Source organism: Nannobrachium achirus (genome assembly GCF_963921795.1).
Source record: "Nannobrachium achirus genome assembly, chromosome: 3".
Taxonomy (NCBI): Eukaryota; Metazoa; Chordata; class Actinopteri; order Myctophiformes; family Myctophidae; genus Nannobrachium; species Nannobrachium achirus.
This window is the reverse complement of record NC_137812.1, coordinates 60,085,619-60,105,658: the sequence shown is the minus strand read 5'-3', so window position 1 is coordinate 60,105,658 and position 20,040 is coordinate 60,085,619. Positions and strand designations below refer to the sequence as shown.

Below are 20,040 nucleotides of genomic sequence, written 5' to 3'. Positions count from 1 at the left end.
TGGCCTGGCTGCTTACATTTTCGACATATCGGCCTACCTCCCTCATCCCACTCGTTTCTCTGAGGTGGACCGTACCGGCGCGCAGGCGGCACGTAAGGCGCTTCAGGCGGCGGCGGCTGGGGGCGCCCTACAGGAGCGGCAGCCTGGATGTGCGGTCTGAGTTCGTTCAGCAATTCCTTCGTCATACCCTGCATCTGCATTTTGACATCCTCCATTATCTCGCGTTTCAGTTCCTCTCTCCAAGCAGAACTCTGGGGTGGCACAGGGACAGTTACTGGGTTAATAGCATGACAAGACATTTCAGTAGCTGGTGTACCTCCATGTTCTGTTTCCAAAATCAAGGCTTCCTGTCGGAGCGCAGCGAAATCTTCATCGGGATGGCGGCGGGCGTAGATGCGCAGAGCTTGTCCCAGGGGACCCTCCGTTAACCCCATAAGAAACTGATCTTTTAACACAGCCTCGGAGGGGGCTGTAGTCGCATCATACCGTCGTAATCCACAAAATAGTTCTCTAAGTCGTAGAATAAAGGCATTAACACTCTCTCCCGGGCGCTGTGTACAACTATAGAACTGGGAGCGCACCTTCGACACAGGAATAGTTTCTTTATACACATTGTCTAAATGCACAAAGATCTTAACCACGGTGTCTCGATCCCCCTCATCTAATACATTTACTTGTCGCCTAGCCTCGTCAGTTAGCGTTTGTAGCAAAATAGCAGCCTTCTTCATCTCGTTCACATCCTGTGTACTCAATAGCCCTTTAATCTGCGCTTTCCATTCCCTGTATTTAGTTTCACCTTCTGTACCTCCGAACATGGGCAGCCATGGGGCACCCGGATATACCGGCATCATCATTGTTACAAGTTCACAGTTACACACAACTATTCAATCTCTCCTATATATATTGCTCTGTACCCGATCCTGCCGACGCACGTCAATTATGTGACGCTGGCCCACGCACATTAACAGCCAGTGTTAAAACTGGTACCCTTGTCAACACCTTATTACTTCACTTGCTAATAAATAATTGTATTTACACCCTTTTTGCATTAAGTGTATTATTTAAGGATTACCATTAGCATGTTATAATTACAAGACTTCCGACAACGCCACCTCTGTTAAAGAGGAAAAAGGAAAGAGGTGCACTAAAGTAGCGACACCTCGTAGGACACACAGGTTCGTAATTTCGGAGTATCAGAGCAATATAATATCGAGAGAATGGACCCGGACACCAAGTTAGAAAGTATGATCAAATCTTTATTTCTAAAATTACAGCGGCCTCTATCACGCCTTAAAAACAATATTTAAAAGAAAAAGAAATAATCAACCCTACTTATCCTGATGGTACCACTAAGCTAAAAACCTAAAAATAATAATAATAAAAGCTTTCCAACCACCCCCCCCTTTATAACATTCGCTCGAGCAGTTAAAGTGCTTTTACTTATAGCTAGCCCTCCCCGGCCTGTGACAGCCTTGACTTACAGGGGGAATATCGATAATAATAGTGAATATGGCAAGGAGACTAATAAGGATATCTATATATAATAAGCAGAACAATTAAGCAGATATAGGTAATAACGGATATAGTGGATCTCTTCTACAGCAGGTATGGATAATAGTGGATAATAGTGGATAACGTCTACAGCAGGTATGGATGCACACAGTGGGACACAGTCACTCTCCGGCCCGTCTGCTTCTTCTGGTCCTCGTTCTGCGAACACAGAGAAGACGCCAGTATCTCTGTCGCTTCCAATATACTGCTCAATACTAGGTCGGTGGCTATAACAATAGTAGTGTACAGATAACAAATACTCACAACGAGGCAGGCTTTATGGGCCTGCCGTTGCGAGTAAATCGCACGACACTACCAAAAGCCACTGCGGACCCCTCTCGTCTGGTTCGCTCGCCTGGACCTCCTCTGCTGGCACCGCTTGGTCCCGAGGGCACTGGCTGACCCCACTGCGCTCCTGGACACCCCGATCACGATCTGGAATCGCTGTACTGTAGAGTTCTAGTTTAGGTTCAGATAAGAGTTCATTTACTGTTCAGTTTCGTTTGCTCAGAGGCTACACGGTTATCCGGCTCCACGAGCCGTTAACTGTCCTGCTGTTCTGCCTCAACCTGCTCGCACGGAGCTCCACACCGTTCGTCTGTCTCCCTTGCCGTTCAACTCTAGAATGAGCCTCTCTCGGCTTCAGAGGGCCGCCCCTTCGCTCCGCCAGTCACCCATTGGCTGGTGATGACATCAGTGTCTCTGTATTGGCCACAGCAGCCAACAAGTTATCCTATCAGTCCATGCTTACAATCACACACAGACACAGGGGGAGGGTTCTTAAAGAAACACAGCATCATTGCAAAACATACAAGGAAAATAATATTAGACAAATCATACAACACATGCTTAAAGGGAGAAAATAATTGGGTTACAACAATTATTAAAGAAAAAGAAAAAATTAACAATAACGCTGCTTCCACCCCCTCACATGTACCTTAAAACCTTTTTTTGGGGTCCCACTAGCACCTTCTATCCTCACAAAGTCCCATTTCTGACCGTTGTGTCTTTATCTGGTTTTGAGAAGGCGAAGGTTAAAAGTATCCCACAGGTTCTCAAAACAGGCTATCCAGATTTGCTGCCGATTGTGACGTCATCTGCCGATTGTGACGTCATCATAAATAAATAAAAAATCAAAAAAATATATAAAAAAAAAAAAAAAAAAATCAAAAAGATTTTGGCGCAGTTCAGGCCAAAGGTGGTACTGCAGCTGAAATGCTCTGAGAGCCATTCAAAATGAGAGAGGCTCTCTATTCAGGAGTGGTAATTTAGCCTCAAACCTTTTGAAAAACGTTTTTGGGACATAAACAATATGACATAAATACTTTTAAAATGCATGGTGTATCACCTTTAACCCATTTAGGCCTGGAATTATTGAATGCTTTAACCGGTGAAAAATAGCAGATATATATACAAGCTCACAGCGCGGCACTTGGTGCCGCGCTGTGAGCTTGTATATCTACTATTTTTTTTAAAGCAGTGAAAATGTGTGCAAATCATTGAATATATGTATTTTCAAAGCGAACGTTTGTAACTCAAAGTTTGCTTCTGGGTGGTCCCTGGAACTAGATATTTTGAGATGGGGGTCCGTGGCCAAATACATATCATTTTGTGGGTCCTTCACAAGGTTTGAGAACCACTGACATAGTAGTCTCTCAAGAACAGACTAACTGAGCTCCGTCCGAAATAGAATGGTGGTTGGTAGATTAGCCGTGAAATTTCTATTATTGTATTGTGATCTGAGACATAATATTATGTTTATAAACATGAGCCCGCCGCCCTTCCTTCTTGGACAGCGCCGTTGTTTTTTCTTTTTTTTTTCCCCAGGTCATAAACTCACCGTGATTATCTGGTTCTCCGTTGGGATAGAATGGGGGTTTTGGCCGATCATCGATCTCCCCGTGCGTTTCGCGTGCGCGATCCCTTCACGTAAATGTCCCCGCAAATAATCCATGTGTGTCTCAAAAGCAGAACTGAAAATTTTCGCTAGCATAGCCCCTAGCATGGCTGCTGTAGGAGCACCAGGGTACAGACAGCAAACGAATGGCTGGGAGTAGCCTTGGAGAAGGAAAGGAGCTGACGTCACCTCTGCTTCATGTCAGACCGTGCATGAGCTATCAATGCACGAGTGGTGACTAGGGAAGGTTAGACGATCGCCGATTTTCGGATCAAAATCATTTATTCCGGTTTTAATGACAAAGTCCGGGAAAGTACGGCGTGGCTGAGACTCCCTGCTGGGATGTGCGATATAGTACGGTTTTAACATTAAGGGGCTCCCCGTGGCTTTGAAAGGGTTAAGTGAAAAGGATCCTTTCTTTGACGATGGCGAGCCAGGTTGCTGACATAGAAAAGTCTTAGAAGGATTCAAAAGACACTTATAGAATCGGGTCAAAATTCAGATTTTCACGATTTTTCAAAAATAGCAGATCTACAAGCTGAGCTTGAGCATAAAATAATGATACACAATACTGTGTACCCGTTCTAAATGGGTTTAATTGGCAGTTCATGTGTTGCAGTATTCCTGGTACAATGCTTTATTGTAATTTGCTTAATAATTTGCAAGTCTCTTGTGTTGTTTACCTGTAATTTGCGTGCCATGGCAACCACATCATGGTCTGGAGGATTATACTTGTAACAGTTGGAGAACATCAACCTTACATCAGCTGCAAACTCCTGGGCTTCTCGGTATTGTCTGTTGTCCAGCTTATTCTGAGGAAGGACACAGAGGTGCACACACACTCTCCATCATGGTTAAGAACTACAATACAGGGGTTGACTCTAACGCCTGCCCGACTGCCCGGGGCAGGTACATAATCAGAGTTGGGATCCGTTACTCAAAAAAGTAGTGCACTAAATATTACATATTACCTTTGAAAAAAGTAGTGCCTTACACTACTTCATTACTCCCTGGAGAAAGTAACTAGTTACACTACTTTTGCGTTACTCCATAAAAAAGCCTGAGATGCATTGCCAACATATATTAGATGTATTAAATATTTATTATATATTATTATAATATCTAATACAATACAGTTATGTTGTTCAATGAAGTGAGCAGGGCTCACTGGTGGTCATTTGAATTAGTCTAATAATAATACTAATATTAATAATAAGAAGTTATAATAATTAATACAAATTATAATAATTAAATTATTTCTGAGCCCCTGTGGCCTTGTTGTAATTTAGCTCACATATGAGTTTATTCATTTATTTATGGACATACAAGGTTTACACCTGACATTATATAGCCTATAGTTCTGTATCCATATGTCAGTCAGTTTAAGCAGATTTCATTCCATTTGGCTCCTATGAATTTTCCAGTCCAGGGGTGGACATGACCTGGCGGAGATTCTCCCCCCACAGAGCGCAGCAGGTCATAGTAATTATTATAATTTGTATTAGTAAGTAGGTAGTTCTGTAGTCAAATACAGCTGGGGGGCTTATTACCCCAGGGGGGCCTATTCCCCCACTCTAGCCTACTGTAGCAGGCGAAAGTGATGGAACTACAATGAGATGACTCCGTGTGCAGCAGAAGCACTAAAACAATGTCAAACTGATTCTAGCAGCGGAAAACTTCCCATTTGCTTAAAAAAGCAACATAACAGCGATGGTTTTGTATAAGGAATTATTAATTGTCCGTCATCATCATGACAGCCAGCGTCATGTCAGAGTCTCAGAGCAAGGTGAGGTGCTCTTTTTCCCTCTCTCTCTCAGCCTACCGTACATTTCCAGTAGGCTAATTCATTCTTGTGGCTCGCTGGATATTTAATACTCACTATTTGGGGGTTTTAATGTATCTTGTCACATGTAGGATATTAATCTAGGCTGTGATTCAAACGTCGGCTTTGCGCACCTCGTGATGCGCTACCAGTGCCACTGTGCCACTATTTTTTCTCTTTTCTCTCTCTCTCTCTTTCTCTCATAGGCAAAAGGTAACTCATTTCTTTGCTTGATATTATAAATATCCGTATTTGGGGGTTTTGCTGTTTTTAGTCCCTTCTATTAATCTATATGCCATGGTTATCAAATGTCGGGTGGCTGCTGGCTGCTGCTTGATTGGCACAGTGTCACCGTGACCTGCTGCTGCGCTGACAATCAAATGTGTAATCAAATGTGTTTGATTACCTCTTCTTTGGTTAGTTATTTTAGAGAAATGGCAGTTCCAATGTTTTAAAAGACAAGTGATGATGTTTACAATCGGTTCCTGCTGAAGGCAGAAGCAGAAACTGCAGGCACGAAAGTAGCGAGTAGCGAGTAATGTGACCAGGCAGTATTTGTAGTGTTATTATTATTTCGGAGGAGTAGTACCGTTACACTACTCGTTACCGAAAAAAGTAGTATTATTACAGTAACGCGTTACTTTGTAACGCGTTACACCCAACTCTGTACATAATATGGTCAGGCAGGTGAAGTTTGCTACCAGGTTGCCCGACCGGGCAGGTGCCCATTTTGTTTTGTTAATCGTTAGCCTACTTGAACGCTGAACGGGGCTATGTTAGACTAGTGTTCCGCCTCTCTCTCTCGCTCACTCTCTCTCTCTCCCCAAGTCCATCCCTCCCGAGTCCCCCCACACACTGAACGAACGTTGTGCAGTGGGATAGTTTGCTGCGACGTGAGCTCCCTTGAAAACCGCTATTCTACAAGCTCACATCACACATTATGCTAAAAAAGACGTGCATCGGACACGATGAGCGCTCAGCTGCAACTATTTAGAAATCGCGCGATGCAACCCATAAAGCGACAGCCTCATTGTGTGAACATGAAGTGACTGCTATGGAGAAACTAGTCTTTAGCTATGAGTTCTCTCAATCCCCAAAACAGGCGCAGGAGTAGCGCTAGGTAGAGTTTTGTGTGTGTGTGTGTGTGTGGGGGGGGGCAAGTGGCCATGACCCGAGGGCAAGTAGAACATGACCTGTATAAGTGCCTCTGAGACCTTAGTGTCAACCCCTGCAGTATATCCAAGACTACAAATGTTGATTACAGTATAATCATCCAACCTGCAATGTTGCGGTTATGTAGTCCATTGGTTCTCAACCTTTTCAGGCCGTGACCCCCAAAATAATCATATTTTAACTGGGGCCCCCCCACCCTGACGAGCACTAAGAGCTGAGGTATTTCATTTTGTATAACACAGTTGTATTGTTTGTTTACGAATCTCCAGTCAGCACTCCACTCCTATGGGTGTCGCTAGCGCCAGCCAAGAATAACAGAATCACTCACATAAACTCCCGTAGGACGATTCCCATTGGCCGAAGGGTATGTCCGTCAAATGACGTACCCGCCTGGAGGCGGATCCCTATAAAATCCCCATCCACCGGATGATCTCCCTCTTTTCGCTTTCTGCTTCAACTGGATAGCTTGTTTCACTCACTCTCCCTCCCCCGCTCTCTCCTATACAAGCGGGGGCAGCGGTAGCTCAGGCCCGGACTTCACCCAGAGCCTCTTCAGACGCTGGTCGGATGAAGAATTCGACGACGACGAGGAGGCGGTGGCGGAGGTCGTCGAGGATGAGGAGGACAACGCTCCTCAAGTGGAACAGATGGACACACAGTCGGCGGAACTGGAGATCATCATCTCTATCCCCGAGACTGATTCCCCCCTCTCCGTCTTCCCTTCGGTGGCCGCCACGGCTGAGGCTGCCACCCCAGGCACAACAGCCCCCCCCCCAGCGGCGGGGGCTCCAGAGCAGGCTATGCAGGAAGGCTCCGCTTCCTCCCCTGGTGCTTCTGGTCAGCTACCGGCCTCCCAGGTGTCCACGGAGGGACAGGCTCCCCCTTCCTCTCCTTCAGGGGGAGCTGCCGGGTCTGATGCGGTCCTCTCCGCCTCTCAGACCTCCTCTCGGAGCTCCTTGGGTCCCGCTCCTGCCTCTTCAGGCGACACTCCAAGACCCAACAACGCGAGCTCTTCCTCCCAAGGCCCCCCTCCTCTTCCGGAGGCCTGGAGTGTACTAGAGAGAGCCACCAGGTACCTGGAGCTGCCTGTTGCCTTCGCTCCACAGGCAGAGAAGGCCAAGGTGCACCGCCTAGGGAAGGCTCGTCAAGCCCCCCCCCCCCCCCCCCCCACAGGTGATGTGCATGCTTCCTCAGATCCCAGGTTTCCAGGAGGCGCTGCACGAAACCTGGGAGAAGCACTGGGACCCAGACAAACTCCCCTATTCTTCGGAGTTCGTGGGAGGACCAGACATCGGAGTCCCTTCCTGCCCTAAGATCAGCCCAACTCTGGCCGCTACTCTTCAGGCCAAGTTCTACAGGAAAAACCCCACGGCCCCTAAGGGGCCCTTCATCCTGAGACCCACACCCAAGCTGGTCGACAGCTTTGAGGACCAGATGTCCAAGGGCGCACGTGACACCTACAGGTCCATCGGCCACAATGCTAGGGACCTGAACGTCACGGGTCTACTGGGAGCCTACATTCAGAAACAGGTCCAGAATGCATCCGGCTCCCTGCCTCCTGCTGTTGCCACAGAATTCCTGGCCTCGGTGGACCACTTGATTGATGCCAACTTCCATGCCATCTCCTGGGCAGGTCGTGCTATGGACCTCATCATGCAACAGCAGGCTCTCCGCTGGCTCTATCCAGTCGCCGCGGCAAAGGACTTCGAGGAGAGAGAGGAGCTCCTCAAGCTCCCCAGCTCTCCCAGAGAAATCATGGCAGACGGCTACCAGGTTTTCCAGAGACAGGCGGCAGCCCGCAAGGAAACCCTGGAGATTGTACAGGACCTGATGCCCCCCCCCTAGCAGCCGGGGCCCCAGGTTCCAACCACAGGCCACTAGAGGCTCCTACGCCCAGGCAGCCTCCAAACCAAGAGCCTCCCGCTCCCAGAGCAAGGCTAAGGGCCCCAAGACCTCAGCCTCCTCTAGCTCCAGGTCTTCCTCCAAGTCGGCCCACCGCCATCCAAGCCAGGAGCCGCCCACTCAGAGGCCCAGGGAGGAAAACCCCCAGCGCCAGCCTTACCGCCCCGCGAGGGGCCGCGGGAAGTCTCAGCGCAAGTGACACTCCGGGGAGGGGAAAGCAGGGGTCATTAAGAAGTTTGTTTTATTCAAAACCTGTAACTCGGCCTCCTGCTGGTTCTGTCACAATGTCTCCACAAAAAATGACAGTAAAAATGTGTGTGCCCAAAAATTGTGTGGTTCTTCCTCTCGCACGATCGACACAAGTAGCTCTAGATTGTCAGCCCCCTCGGGCTCTTCCTCACAATCTGCTAACTTCACAGACACACAGTCCACACACAGCTGCTCTAAAAGGTACAGGGTCACAGCCTATTCAGATGCTTTTTCCCAGTGTAATTCCTCCTTCTCACGGTTCTCCACTAGAGAGCAGCACAGCTTCCCCTCCACACTCTCTAACTGTTCCAGGGTCACTCCTTTCTCCAGAGCAAGACTCTCTGCTAAAGGTATCTATGAGCCCTCTCGGGACGTTTTCAGTCAGGCCAAACGAGCTAAAGTTAAAACGTCCGTCTCCGCGGGTTTTGGAGACGTTTCCTTTAGGCCCTCCTCGGGCGAAGGTCAGAAAAGTTCTTTTTCCCTCTGTTCCAGCACCGCTAGCCTTGAACCACGCGACCGTTCCTCTTCAGGTGCACTCGGTCCGTCGTTCAGGCCGTCCCGCCCGGGCGGCCATTCGGCAGCGGGAGCGCTTGTTTTCCTCTCCGGCTCCGCCGAGCCCCGAGGTGCGCTCGTTTTCTCCCCCGGCCCCGCTGGTTCCCGGGGTACGTTCGTTTCCTCCCCCGACTCCACTGGGGTCAGAGGAGCGCTCGTTTTCCCCTCCGGCTCCGCCGAGGGAAGCGTCTCACGCCCTCCCGACGTCATCACGTCAGGACGTGTCGACGGAAGCAAGGCCCCCCAAGAGGCGCTCGGTAAACGACACCGGGCTTCCCGCGAGGGCGGTGCCGTCCAATCTTCCTCTCTACACTCCCCTGGCAGACTGCTTTTTGCAATGGAAGCGGTGCAATCCAAACCCTTGGATCTCTCGCACCCTAAGAAGGGGCTACAGGATTCAGTTCTTCAAATCCCCCCTCTAACTTCCAAAGTTCTCTTCCCCAGGGAGAAGGGCCGCAAGGCGGCCGCGTTACGAAAGGAAATACAAGCCCTTCTTCTCAAAGGCGCAGTAAGGGAGGTCTCTCGAAACGAGACTCGGCTGGGGTTCTACTCCACCTACTTCCTCGTGCCCAAGAAGACGGGAGGGCTTCGGCCCATTCTAAACCTAAGTGTTTTGAATCAGTATCTGAAAACCTTCAAATTCAAGATGCTGACTGCTGCCAGCCTGCTGCGTTCGGTGAGAGTGAACGACTGGTTCACCTCTCTGGATCTGAGAGAGGCGTACACACACGTCTTCATCTATCCTCCTCACCGAAAATTCCTCAGGTTCGCCTTCGAGGGGAAAGTGTACGAGTACACAGTTCTCCCCTTCGGCTTGTCGCTGAGCCCCCGTGTCTTCGTTCTAGTGACCAAGACAGCGCTCGAACCACTACGGCGCCAGGGCATCAGGATTGCAAACTACCTGGACGACTGGTTGATTTGCGCGAGCTCCGAGCAGGAGGCGGCGCGGCACACCAGGTTGGTCATGGACCACCTGCAGTCTCTGGGGTTTTGCGTCAATCTGGAGAAAAGTGCTCTCACACCCTCACAGAGAACCACTTTTCTGGGGACCATTCTGGACTCACAGTCTATGATCGCCCGTCCCTCGCAGGAGAGGATAGAGAAGTTTCTCTCCTGCGCAGCCCTCTTCCAGACGGGGAACTCGGTCCGTTACGAGAAGGTCATGCGCCTCACGGGCTTCATGGCCTCAGTCCTGCACCTGGTGCAGCTAGGACGTCTCCACATGAGACAGTTTCAGAGGTGGATGTTATCCCTTCGGATTCCGTCCACCGAGGGTCGCGCTCTGGTACAGGTCCCTTTCAGGGCTGTGGAGGCGCTGCTACCCTGGCGGCGAGCCGACTTCCTGTCGGCCGGAGTCAGAATGGGAGAGGTGATTCACCGCAAGGTGATCACCTCGGACGCCAGCCTTTCAGGCTGGGGCGCGACCTTAGAAGGTCGCACAGCACGGGGCCTTTGGGGCCCGGAGATGCGACATTACCATATCAACTACCTGGAGTTGATGGCGGTGATGCTGGCCCTTCGTCACTTCGAACCCCTGATCCTAGGTTGGCACGTCCTCGTCAGGACGGACAACACCACAACGATGTGTTATATCAACAAACAGGGGGGGCTGAGGTCCCGAGAGCTAGACAGGTTAGCTCGGGACCTGACACTGTGGTGCCATGGTCGACTTCAGTCGATCAGGGCTTCTCATGTTCCGGGCCTCCTGAACAGCGGAGCAGATCTGCTGTCCAGGGGGGAACCACGTTACGAGAACTGGTCTCTCCGCCCTTCAGTGGCGGAGGAGATCTGGCTCAGGTTTGGCCACCCGGTGGCAGACTTGTTCGCGTCGTCAGAGAACGCGAAGTGTTCTCGGTTCTTTGGCCTGACGGGGACTCCCCCACTGGGCCTGGACGCTCTGTCTCGCAGCTGGCCGAGGGGCCTTCTGTATGCTTTTCCACCGCTAGAGCTGATTCGTCCGACCCTCGAGAGGGTCAGACGTTACTCCCTGGAGTTGCTCTTGGTGGCGCCGAGTCAGGGGACTTGGAGTTCCCTGATAGCGCCTCTCCTGGTCGGTCGGCCTTGGCGCCTGCCCCTACTCAGGGATCTGGTGAGCCAGGCGAACCAGGAGATTTTCCATCCGGACCCCCAGTGCCTAGACCTGTGGGTCTGGCTCCTGAAAGGGAGAGGCTGAGGGCTGCCGGTCTGGCCACTGCAGTCATAGACACGATGCAGAGAGCCAGAGCTCCTGGTACTCTGGAAGTGTACAGGGGTAAATGGGAGGCCTTCGTCTCCTGGTGCAGGTCGAACCGCCCTTCGGTGGTTCCGGCTTCTGCGTCCTTGAAAGACCTTTTGGACTTTCTACAGTCCTGTGTGGTCCAGAAGCTAGCAGCCTCTACTCTTAGGGGCTATGTGGCTGCCATTGACGTCTGCCACAATGGCCTTGAGGGTTCTAAGCCTTCTAAGAACCCTTGGGTTTCTCAGTTTCTGGCTGGGGTCAAGCGGGACGCTGCTGCAGCTAGACCATTGGTCCCCTCATGGGATCTTGAGGTGGTCCTACGGGGTCTGAGTCAGGCTCCTTTTGAGCCTTTGGAGTCTATCTCCTTGAAGCTTCTTAGCTTTAAGACGGCTCTTCTCCTGGCTCTGACTACAGCCAAGAGGGTCAGTGACCTTCATGCTCTTTCTGTAGATGAGGGCTGTATGAGGTTTTCAGGCGAGGACCGTAAGGTCTTACTCAAACCTCACCTCAAGTTCTTACCCAAGAACAGGAGGATTCAGGAAGTTCCGGTGGAACTTCTGGCCTTTCACCCTCCCCCTTTCGCTTCGGAGGAGGACAGAAGGCTCAACTGTCTTTGCCCGGTTAGGGCACTGAGAGTTTACTGTGAGAGGACTAAGGACCGCAGACGGTCTAGTAGTCTGTTTGTCTCTCACGGAAAGTCCACTGGTAAGACTGAGATCGCTAAGGCGACTCTGTCGGGGTGGATTGTGGAAGCCATTAATTTGGCTTACGACAGTGCGAAAGTGGCTAGACCCTTCGGTCTGAAAGCCCATTCGACTAGGGGAGTTTCCTCTTCCTGGGGTCTCGCTAAAGGGACCTCCCACTGGGCGAAAAGAGCAAGAATCCCAAAATATCGAATTTTTATTCTTTCTGGAATACGGACATTTCCGTCACATATCCTGACTTTTTTTGATATGCACTATATCTGGTCAAATATGAACCAAATATACATCATGAAGACAATATGGTGTACTAGGATACAAGCAAATATTTTATTTTTGTCATATATATGTTCTGTAAATGACCTTAGGTCATATCTGTAAATATCTGATCACAATATTCTTTCTAGAATACTTGATGTGTCAAATACTGAGTTCATATATGACCTAAAGACATATCTTTACAGTGGATCTGCTAGAGAATACTGACCATTTCTGAGGCATATTTAAGGTTTTGTTGACATCAACCATATCTTATCAAATATGGACAAAGTATACATCTCCTTGTCATATACAAAGTATGCATATACGTAATGAAGTAAAATATGAATATACTGACAGCATATTTTGACAAGAATAATGGCAACATCTGTAGCATATATCATCAACGATTTTCATATCAAATATACTTACTACAGATTTTGCCATTTGGCATGTTTTGTGTGAGATATTTAACTGATATTGATAGGTCATGAAACAGAACATTTCTGATGCATATATGAGTTCCATAAAAATGCCATATCTGGTCAAATATGAACCAAATATATATCATGGAGACAAATCTTGTACTAAGATACAGGCGTAATTTTAATTTTGTCAAGTATATGTCCCGTAAATTAGCTCAGGTCATATCTAGAAATATCTGATCATAATATTTTTTCTAGAATACTTGATGTGTCAAATAGTGAGTTCATATATGACCTAAAGTCATATCTTTACAGTGGATCTGCTAGAGAATACTGACCATTTCTGAGGCATATTTAAGTATTTGTTGACATCAACCATATCTTATCAAATATGGATGAAGTATACATCTCCTTGCCATATACAAAGTATGAATATACGCAATGCAGTATATATGAATATACTGACAGCATATTTTGATAAGAATAATGGCAATATCTGTAGCATATATCATCAACGATTTTCATATCAAATATACTTACTACAGATTTTGCCATTTGGCATGTTTTGGGTGAGATATTTAACTGATATTGATAGGTCATGAAACAGAACATTTCTGATGCATATCCTGACTTTCATGGAAATGCTAGATCTGGTCAAATATGAACCCAATATATATCATGGAGACAAATGTTGTACTAGGATACAGGCGTAATTTTAATTTTGTCAAGTATATGTTCCATAAATTACCTCAGGTCATATCTGGAAATATCTGATCATAATATTTTTTCTAGAATACTTGATGTGTCAAATAGTGAGTTCATATATGACCTAAAGTCATATCTTTACAGAGGATCTGCTAGAGAATACTGACCATTTCTGATGCATGTTTAAGGTTTTGTTGACATCAACCATATCTTATCAAATATGGATGAAGTATACATCTCCTTGCCATATACAAAGTATGAATATATGTAATGCAGTATATATGAATATACTGACACCCTATTTAGATTAGAATGATGGCAATATCTGTAGCATATATAATCAACGATTTTCATATCAAATATACTCACTACAGATTTTGCCATTTGGCATGTTTTGGGTGATATTTTTAACTGATATTGATGGGTCATGAAACCGAACATTTCTGATGCATATCCTAGGTTCCATGGAAATGCTAGATCTGGTCAAATTTGAACCCAATATACATCATGAAGACAATATGTTGTACTAGGATACAAACAACATTTTATTTTTGACATGTATATGTTCTGTAAATAACCTCAGGTCATATCTGGAAATATCTGATCATAATATTCTTTCTAGAATACTTGATGTGTCAAATAGTGAGTTCATATATGACCTCAAGTCATATCTTAACATTAGATCTGCTAGAGAATACTGACCATTTCTGAGGCATATTTTAGGGATTTGTTGACATCACTCATATCTTATCAAATATGGATGAAGTATACATCTCCTTGTCATATACAATTTATGACTATTACCTAATGCAGTATATAATGACACCCTATTTTGAGTTGAATGGCAGTATCTTGAGCATATATTATCAATGATTTTAATATGAAATATAACTTTTACCGATTTAGCTATTCGCCCTGTTTTGGGTGAGATATTTAACTGATATTGATAGGTCATGAAACAGAGCATTTCTGATGAATATCCTGAGTTTCATGGAAATGCTAGATAAAGACAAATGTTGTACTAGGATACAGGCGTAATTTTAATTTTGTGAAGTATATGTTCCATAAATTACCTCGGGTCATATCTGGAAATATCTGATCATAATATTTTTTCTAGAATACTTGATGTGTCAAATAGTGAGTTCATATATGACCTCAAGTCATATCTTTACAGTGGATCTGCTAGAGAATACTGGCCTTTTCTGAGGCATGTTTATGGTTTTGTTGACATCAACCATATCTTATCAAATATGGACAAAGTATACATCTCCTTGCCATATACAAAGTATGTATATATGTAATGAAGTATATATGAATATACTGACACCCTATTTTGATTAGAATGATGGCAATATCTGTAGCACATGTCATCAAACGATTTTCATATCAAATATACACACTACAGATTTTGCCATTTGGCATGTTTTGGGTGAGATATTTAACTGGTATAGATAGGTCATGAAACAGAACATTTCTGATGCATATCCTGACTTTCATGGAAATGCTAGATCTGTTCAAATGTGAACCAAATATATAGCTTGGAGACAAATGTTGTACTAGGATACAGGCGTAATTTTAATTTTGTCAAGTATATGTTCCATAAATTACCTCAGGTCACATCTGGAAAAATCTGATCATAATATTCTTTCTAGAATACTTGATGTGTCAACTAGTGAGTTCATATATGACCTCAAGTCATATCTTTACAGTGGATCTGCTAGAGAATACTGATCATTTCTGAGGCATATTTAAGGTTTTGTTGACATCAACCATATCTTATCAAATATGGATGAAGTATACTAATATACTAAATAATGGGAATATCTGTAGCATACATCATCAACGATTTTCACATCAAATATACGTACTACAGATTTTACCATTCTGCCTGTTTTGGACGAAATATTTAACTGATATTGATAGGTCATGAAACAGTACATTTTATGCATATCCTGAGTTCCATGGAAATGCTAGATCTGGTCAAATATGTACCCAATATACATCATGAAGACAATATGTTGTACTAGGATACAAGCAACATTTAATTTTTGTCATGTATATGTTCTGTAAATGACCTTAGGTCATATCTGTAAATATCTGATCACAATATTCTTTCTAGAATACTTTATGTGTCAGATATTGAGTTCATATATGACCTCAAGTCATATCTTTACAGTGGATCTGCAAGAGAATACTGACCATTTCTTAGGCATATTTAAGGTTTTGTTGACATCAACCATATCTTATCAAATATGGATGCAGTATACATCTCCTTGTCATAATGCAGTATATGTAAATATTTTGGCAGCCTATTTTGATAAGAATAATGGCTATATCTGTGGCATATAATGATATTAATAGGTCATGGAAATTGACAGAATTGGGTGATTTATACTGGGCAAAACAGACCAGACCAGTGTCATTGATATGTCATATTTGGTCAAATATGAACCCGATATCATGAGGACATTATATAAGGAAACCAGTTACATCTTATCTTTGTCATTTGTGTTCTAAATATCACTTTATATCTTATTTTTGTCATGTGTGTTTCAAAATATGACTGTATGTCCTATCTGGACATTCTGATGAGCACTATCCTTTTCTAGAATACAGATCAAATCTATGGCATATCTGAATGTGTCCCATTTTCGATGGTTCGATTTTCTTGGCATAACCCATATCTAATCAAATATGGATGAAGTATGAACATGGCAGTGTACTGTCTGGAATGTTGATAACCTATTTTGAGAAGATGACAATAGGGCCTATACTGTATGTAATATATGATCACCTTTTGCCATATATTGGGCCTGTTGAGGGTGAACTGTCTAAACTGATATTTCATGAAAAGTGACAGAAACTGGTCATTTTTACTGGGTGAAATCCCCAACTTTTCTATGGAATACGAACCATTTCTTATTCTTAGTTTTCTATTACCTTGGAACCTTGGAAGACAGTGACAAATGTCATTTTTCACTTTATCCTAATTGAAAGTGTTCATTAGCGTTCTTGTGAAGTTTGGAAGTTATTAGCAAACGCGGCCACAGGTTCTGTTATCAAGGTTATGTCCCCCAGGTTATGGGATCAGCTCTGTTGTCACAGATACAGTCCCAGGCAGTGGATGGAATTATAGCTACAGGATGCAGTACACACACTCGCACCCTGTCACACAGACAAGAAACAGACAAGAAAGCAGTAGCGACAGCTACTAAAGGTCTTGTAAAGGGCTTGTGGAGCTGTGTCCACACAAGACTGCATTTATGAGCATAGCTTTGGATATCATGTCCATAGCACAATGTTTATTCACAGGCGCAATGTTAAACCTTGTTATTTGCACATTGTTGTTTGCACATAGAACCTAGCAGCCCGAAACAATGTAAGTGTAGTGGGTTGACCTTTCCTGTAGGCAATCCTTAATTATGTGATGCTCCCTAATCAACCCTAATCAAGACAGGTGAGACACAGATGACTGCTAGTTTAATAAAAATGAAACACACCAGGCCATCATAGTAGATGGCTGGCTTGGGTTTATCTGGTGGTATGTTAGGTCACAGGGGGAGCGTATCGCTTTTACTACATGTCATCTTTTCGACACCCGACTCAAACCCTCACCCTAACCCTAACCTCCGTGGAGTGAGTCGTTAACCTTCCAGTCGAAATGATGGTCGTTCTAAAGAGCGTGATTTACCCGGTCACAAGTGCATGTCCATATTGGCATTCCCAGATATGGGTTTAAATTAATATTGATGACTCAGGGATCGACCACACTGGTTATCGTGAGACTGACACAATATTTATGACAACAGGGATCTTGGCAATATATGGAGATTGATATTAGGCATGAATGGCACACGCACAGACGGACAGACAGACATGATCTGCAGGTTTTCATGCTAAATAGATTTTAAACTTTGTCTAGTACAAGCAATTGATAAACTATTATATATTTCCCAACCTGACTTCATCTCTGCTCCTCTCTTTCATTCTGAACTGTGAATTTATGTGATATTTATTGGGGTGAAACCCAGGTGAAACTGGTTGCCCTGGCCACAAAATCATGCACTATTCATGGTTGTGGTAACGACTGACTTACTCAACATCAGGTAAATGACTGAATTACACACAGCCATGATCAAATGAGCAGCCTCCACTCCTGAAGTTTAACTAAGCATATAGGCTATGTGCACACAGTGAGTGCATAACCCAAAGTCTGCAAATCCTTTGAGTGCTCATATGTACCAGTATTGTATAATACAGATTACATCTATGGCATATCTTTGTGTGTCACAATTACATACAGTCTATCTTGGGTTCATATTATGTAAAATATCTAACTGATGCAAGTTACAAAAGAAATGGGTCGAGCTCAAGAGCTTTAAGTGGATACAGACTGTCTCACAGGTCAAAATGGGATTGGGCCTATAGATTCCAAAGACCTTACCAGGGAAGCTAAGCAAATGGAGTCAGCTTGTAAATGTCCTTATTTCTGTATGCATTGCAAAGGATTATACTTTGCTGGGGATAAAAACAGAACCTCTCTGGTTAAAGACCACATAAAGTATGCAGTTGAAGGGACAGTAAGGTGTCATTACAGTTAGGGACATCTGAATGTTTATGAAATTAAATTAATTAGGATCATAGCATTCATTGGACTATCAGCGTCTCTCTTGAATGTAATGGTAGTTACAGGTAAGCATGAGCATTCAGTTAATCTTGGATGTGAACAAGACCAGTATAACTGGGGAGTTTATAGGCATGGACATAGTGAACAAGGTATCTAGCAAGAATGTCAAAGTTCCTTAATAAGCAACCCCTGAGGACACTATCCACTTCATTGATCCAGTGTACCATTACATTGGCTCAACAAAAAACTAAAGATAGACCGCAACAGTGCCGATTATAAACAAATGTGGGTTGTCCTTAAAGTCCAAGACCATTTCAATTTCAATGTTTTGAATCCTAAATAATAGCTAGTGTATCTAATCTGAAATGACAGTAACTTAGAGGACAAGTAGGCCTATATTTCTTCAGTGGGGGTATAACAAAATGCATTGTGGCCTAAACTCGGGCGATAAAGAGAGAAAGACAGACAGACAGACAGACATATAGGCACATGATGCTTATCTAACAGTACACAGCAGCACTGCTTTGATAATGACCTCTGAATCTTGAACCCTAGAGTCCATGATTAAAGGCATATCATTCAGCCACAGAAGGGCTTACATACAACTGTTAATGGAAAGGTCTTGACCTCAGCTGTCATAGGTCATTGTTGAACATCTATGGGACACCATCAAATGGGGTATACCCATTTAAAACTCACACAATAACAACATATCCCATAATATCTCCTGGCACAGGGATCATCAATGTCTGTACATTGACACATGTGGTGAGACTTGTCTTTGTCCATGGTAGATGGCAAAAATATCATTCAGACAAAAATGTCCACCGCAAGCCAGCATGGCGATGAACCCTGCCCGGGTATCCACAGTTTAATACTACATACTATTAACTATGAGGTTTATCAATGTGAAACATTATAGATGTGACATAGAACTTGTTACAAAGTGTACAAATCAGCCCAACATACACAACCCAGTATGGACGGGAACCCCTGTTTTATCCCTCAGGCGGGGGAACACATTTTTGTGTTGTTTTTCTGAAAACTTAGGTCAGGCTTTAGAAGGTATCGACCTTAGGTCTTAATGGGTTAAAAAAAAAACAGTAAAGATATATGGAATGGCAACCTGATATTAACTGCATTAGTTCTCGAAGTGGGGTCCTTGAGGGAGTTCCAGGGGGTCCCCCGCTAAATGATAGTTAGGAATGAAATGGACCCTTATGGGTAACTCATAGAGTGTACAAATGGAACCAAAATGGACCCATTAACATTGATTTTACAATAAATTGGGGTCTCAGATAGAAATGCCATAGAATGGGGTCCGTACTTTGACTAATGCATGTCAAACTGGGGTTCTTGCAATTAAAATAGTTGAGAATCACTGCTAGACTCATCAAAATCTTCTCTAATGGAAATGTTTCTTCTTTGAAATGTTTGAGATCCACTACCATACTGTATTCCTCAATGCTTCAGAAGCTTAATATAAAACTATCCTGCTTGAAATGAGTAGGCCTATAATACAATAAAAACATCATCATACAACAGACACGACATACACGGTTATATAAGCAAATTATCATCTGTAATTAAATCTGATATATATTATAGTTTGGAGGAAACATATGAAAGATGAAGGGAGCCATCTTTGTAGTTACAGAGAGGAACACAATATATGTGTTTTTATGGAAAGCAGTTTGAAAATCAACTACACTTCCCACAATGCAATTGCAAATGCCTGATTGGCTGTGTGTCATGTGACTGTGACGTGGCCAGCTACCATTGGCTCTGCTGAGAGCACACCCCCACTTTGAATCCAAACAGCCAGCAGCACACAGCACAGCAGTTACTGTACATTTGTCACCAACAGCAAGCATTGAGAGCTGCTTGTCTAAAAGTGATTTAGGATAAAGCTAAACGAAATAAAATCACTGTTGATTGTTGAACAGGAAGATAGGTTGCT

At 44.6% G+C, this 20,040-nt stretch overlaps 1 pseudogene across 1 annotated transcript in view; it reads right to left on the bottom strand.

The window, feature by feature from the left end:
* Positions 1–1,638: 1,638 nt before the first annotated feature.
* LOC308281553 (bromodomain-containing protein 4-like) overlaps positions 1,639–20,040 on the bottom strand; it is a 32,299-nt pseudogene continuing 13,897 nt past the window's right edge. The window contains exons 8-9 of the transcript in view: positions 4,132–4,260; positions 1,639–1,710 (exon numbers count right to left, since the gene is read on the bottom strand). The product of the transcript in view is annotated as a bromodomain-containing protein 4-like (transcript). The remainder of the gene's footprint in view (positions 1,711–4,131; positions 4,261–20,040) is intronic.